Source organism: Etheostoma cragini, chromosome 20, assembly GCF_013103735.1.
Source record: "Etheostoma cragini isolate CJK2018 chromosome 20, CSU_Ecrag_1.0, whole genome shotgun sequence".
Classification (NCBI taxonomy): domain Eukaryota; kingdom Metazoa; phylum Chordata; class Actinopteri; order Perciformes; family Percidae; genus Etheostoma; species Etheostoma cragini.
Window position 1 is genome coordinate 21,376,430 of NC_048426.1, and position 5,182 is coordinate 21,381,611.

Genomic DNA, 5,182 nt, shown 5'->3' on the forward strand with positions numbered 1-5,182 from the left:
TGAATCAAAATTAATAAAAAAACAGCAATATGTAAATAATATAGCAGTGTTTGTTAATTTAAATGAATAATAATAAAAAATAATAATTTTCAACCTACAACTGTCCTTTTTCTTTCATGGAATTCCGTTACACATTTTCCAAAAGGCTGTAATTCACCATACTGTTTAGCAATCATTCGGATCATTCCAAATAAGAAAGACAGACACTGTTTTTTGACTTACTTGATGAAATTGAAAGATAGAAAGAGTTAAGACAAAACAAGAAACTATTATTTCAGAATTGCAATGAAAAAACCTGGTAAATGTTTGTCTAATACGAGCAGTAGTTATGTTCCGTATAGGCTTATCTGAAAGGTAGAATAGACATCGTCTATATAACCTACACACACACACACACACACACACACACACACACACACACACACACACACACACACACACACACACACATACTGTATATACACTGTGTACATGTTTTATTTCAAGGAAAGTGCCCATTGCCCATGGTTGGATGTAGATGTGTGAAGGATGCTAGTCCACAAACACAATGCTACACTCTTCTGACACATTCAAATTATTGAACACAGTTTTTGCTGGGTGTATACAGCTACACTGTTGTGTCTCAGAGGTATAGTTTTAAGAAGTGATTAAAAAAGTTACATGATTTATTAATTTACAGCAAGACATGAGCTAAACAAGTTGAAGGAGAAAAAGAAAGTTGTGTTCATAGTTCAGAGTAATGAAGTAGAGATGTCTGTTTTTTGACCCGCATTAATATACTTTTTTTTTTACAATGGTTCATGAAGGCAGGATTTATTGAGTAATATTCAGCTACATTAATTTAGCTAAGTATACTTAATACACTAGCAACTGGGTGTAACTGTTTTAAATTGTAGTCCCATGGTATTTATCTAGTTAAATGCAGTCTTTTTACCATTCAAATACACACCAATGGTAAATTGGAACACAAGCTGGAAATTAAATGACATTTCAAGATTTCATTCAGAAATAAAGTGTGTAGTTTACATGAAATTATTATAAATTATTAATTGAAAAATGGAACTACTATAAGTCTGCCGAAGACTGCACTGCACATTTATCAATGGAGGAAAGCAGCCTACTGTCCTTCTACAGGCAATAAAGGTGTAGCAGCTGGAGAAAAGCCATTCAGCCGGAAAATCCTTCTGCTTTTAGAACAAACTGAGAGGAAACTGGTTTGGATAAAACATCTCTGTGCTATCATGGTAAATATTTGTTCCATCCGCAGCTGGACAAAGAATAAGAATCCCTGCTGTGTGTTTTAACAGTTTTTACTTTGAAAGAAAGTATTTTCTTCTATTGTTTCTTCTGAATGTGATGTTGTTTACAACCATGAGTGTTTGCTGCCCTCAAGTGGTCCTTAAAGAGAAATACAACAGCAGGTTTTAAGTGGAAATTCTATTCATGGTGGTCAACATTCAATAGTAGTAATACCCATGTTAGCAGTAATGTTATTATGTTTCCATTTAATGACGTGTACGATTGTTTTATTCTAAAAGTTGTCACGATTCATTTTAGTATGCTGCCGTTTTGTAGAAAACTACTATCAGTTGAATTTAAAGTAGCGAAACAACTAGAAAATGCATTTTCTGCACAAAAGGTGTGTGAATGCTAAAAAACTGAATTACTAAAGATCAACTGGGTGGTGGCCTAAATGCATAAGAAGAAAGTGAATTAGTGAAATTACTTGGGAAAGTGAGAATGGTTTTGATCAGTGTTCCATTGAAAAGTTGAATGACATCACTAATGTAAAAATATGTGGAAAATATGAAGATCTTTTGAGACATAACCCTGGACTGAATGTGTTTAAAAGTTCAATAATGAAATAAAGATTTTGAACATTGTACGGTTAGAATTTATTTAATTTGTGAACGTGTGAATTAGTAGATAAGAGAGAGCTGTGGGAAACATTTATTAAAATGCAGAAATTTGAAAAGTAAAAGCCATTCTTAGCATGTCTAGAAAAGTGATGAAAAAGCCATAGTATGCTATGTCAAAAAATGGTATAGTCTGTTGAAAATGTGATAAAAAGATATTGTATATTAGGTCAAACTAAGTGCTTAAAAGTCATTGTATAGTATGTCGAAAGACAAAAGTATAAGTTTTCAGTATATAGTGAGCTAAAGTGTAATATATCAAAAAGAGATAAAAAAGCTGTAGTATAGTATGTTAAAAAAAGTCGTAGTATAGTTTGTCCAAAAAGGTCAAAAAGTCAGTGTATAGTATGTCAAGAAAAGTTATAAAAGTCATAGTATGGTATGTTGAAAAAAAGCCATAGCATAGTATTTAAAAAAAAAAAGATAAAATAACATGGTGCAGTATATTGAAAAAGTGATAAAAAAGCCATAGTATATCAATAAAGTGAAAAAAGCCATATTACAATGTATCGAAAAAAGTTTTAAAAAGTCAAAGATTAGCATGTTGAAAAAAGTCATAGTGTAGTATGTCGAAAAAAGTTTTAAAAAGTCATAGTATAGTATGTCAAAAAATGTCATTGAATGGTATGTTGAAAAAAGTTATATAAAAAGTCATAATATATTATGTCAGAAAAAGTGATTCAAAAGCCAATGTATTGACTGTAGAAATGAAACATAGAGTAGCATGTTGAAAAAAGTCATAGTATAGTATGTCCAATTAAGTGATTAAAAGTCATGTTGTAGAGTGTATGTTTAAAAAAAATTAATAAAAAAGCCATGGTATAGTATGTCGGAAAAAGTGAGGAAAAAGCCTTATTATAGTCCGTTGAAGAAAGTCATAGTGTAGTATGTCAAAAAAAGTTATAAAAAGTCATAGTATGGTATTTCAAAAAAAGTTATAAAAAGTCACAGTATAGTATGTCGAAAAACGTCATAGTATAGTATGTCAGAAAAAGTTATAAAAAGTCATAGTATAGTAATGTCGAAAAACGTCATAGTATAGTGTGTTGAAAAAAGTGATGAAAAAGCCATTGTGTAGTATGTCAAAAAAAGTCGTAATAGTATTTTGAAAAAAACGATAAAATAACACAGTAAAAGCCATTGTATATCAATAAAGTGAAAAAAGCCATATTAGGGTATGTCAAAAAAAGTTATAAAAAGTCATAGATTAGTATGTCAAAAAATGTCATAGTATAGTATGTTGAAAAAAGTTATGTAAAAAGTCATAGTATAGTATGTCTAAAAACGTCGTAGTATAGTATGTTGAAAAAAAGCAATAGCATAGTATTTAAAAAAATAAATAATAATAACATAGTATATGTCAAAAAAGTGACTAAAAAAATATTACAGTATTTCAAAAAAAGTTGCAAAAACACATAGTATAGTATTTCAATAGGTCGAAAAAGCCATAGTATAGCATGTCGAAAAAAGTTGTAAAATGCCATATAGTATGTCGACAAATGTCATAGTATGGTATGTCGAAAAACGTCCTAGTATAGTATGTCGAAAAAAGTTATAAAAAGTCATAGATTAGTATCTCGAAAAACGTCATAGTATGGTATGTTGAAAAAAGTTATAAAAAGTAATAGATTAGTATGTCGAAAAAAGTTTTAAAAAGTCATAGTGTAGTAAGTCGATAAACATCATAGTATAGTTAGTCGAAAAAAGTTATAAAAAGTCATAGTACAGTATGTCAAAAACGTTGTAGTACAGTATGTTGAAAAAAAAGCACAGCATAGTATTTCCCAAAAAAATGATAAAATGACATAGTATAGTATGTCGAAAATGTGACAAATAAGCCATAGTATAGTATGTTCCAAAAAGTTGAAGTCAAAAAAAGTTATAAAAAGCCATAGTATAGTATTTCTAAAAACGTTATAAAAAGCCATATTATAGCATGTCAAAAGAAGTTATAAAAAGTCCTAGTATAGTATGTCGAAAAACGTTATAAAAAGCCATAGTATAGTATTTAGGAAAAAGTTATAAAAAGTCATAGTATAGTATGTCGAAAAACGTTATAAAAAGCCATAATATAGTATGTCGAAAAACGTCAAAGTATAGTATGTTGGAAAAACTTAGGAAAAGTCAGTATAGTATGTCGAAATAAGTCATAGTATAGTATGTAGAAAAAAGTTATAAAAAGTCATAGTATAGCAAGTCGAAAAACGTCATAGTATAGTAGGTCGAAAAACTTCATAGTATATAGTATGTTGAAAAAAGTGATGAAAAAGCCATAGTATAGTATGTTAAAAAAAGTCGTAGTATAGTATGTTGAAAAAAAGTCGTAGCATAGTATTGCAACAAAAACCATAAAATAACATAGTAGAGTATATTGAAAAAGTGATAAAAAAGCCATTGTTTATCAATAAAGTGAAAAAAGCCATATTAGGGTATGTCAAAAAAAGATATGAAAAGTCATACATTAGTATGTCAAAAATGTTTATGGTTTAGAATGTTGGAAAAAGTTATATTAAAAGTCATAATATAGTATGTTGAAAAACGTTGTAGTATAGTATGTTGAAGAAAAGCCATAGCATGGTATTTAAAAATAAATTTAAAAAATAACATATTACAGTATGTTTAAAAAGTGACAAAAAAGCCACAGTATAGTATGTCGGAAAAAGTTGTAGTTGAAAGAAGTGTTTAAAAGCCATAGTATGATATGTCAAAAAAGTGACTAAAAAAATATTACAGTATTTCAAAAAAAGTTGCATAAAGACATAGTATAGTATGTCAATAAAGTGAAAACAGCCATAGTATAGCATGTCAAAAAAAGTTTTGAAAAATCATAATACAGTATGTCAGAAAAAGTGATTCAAAAGCCAATGTATAGACTGTCGAAAAGAAACATAGAGTAGCATGTTGAAAAAAAGTCATAGTATAGTATGTTGAATAAAGTGATTAAAATTCATGTTTTAGAATGCATGTTTAAAAAATTAATAAAAAGCCATGGTATAGTATGTCGGAAAAAGTTGTAGTCGAAAAATGTTATAAAAGTCAAAGTACAGTTTGTCGAAAAACTTTATCAAAAGCCATAGTATAGTATGTTGAAAGAAGTTATAAAAAGTCATAGTATAGTATGTTGAAAGAAGTTATAAAAAGTCATAGTATAGTATGTCGAAAAACATTATAAAAAGCCATAATATAGTATGTCGAAAAACGTCATAGTATAGTATGTTGGAAAAACTTATGAAAAGTCAGTATAGTATGTCGAAATAAGTCATAGT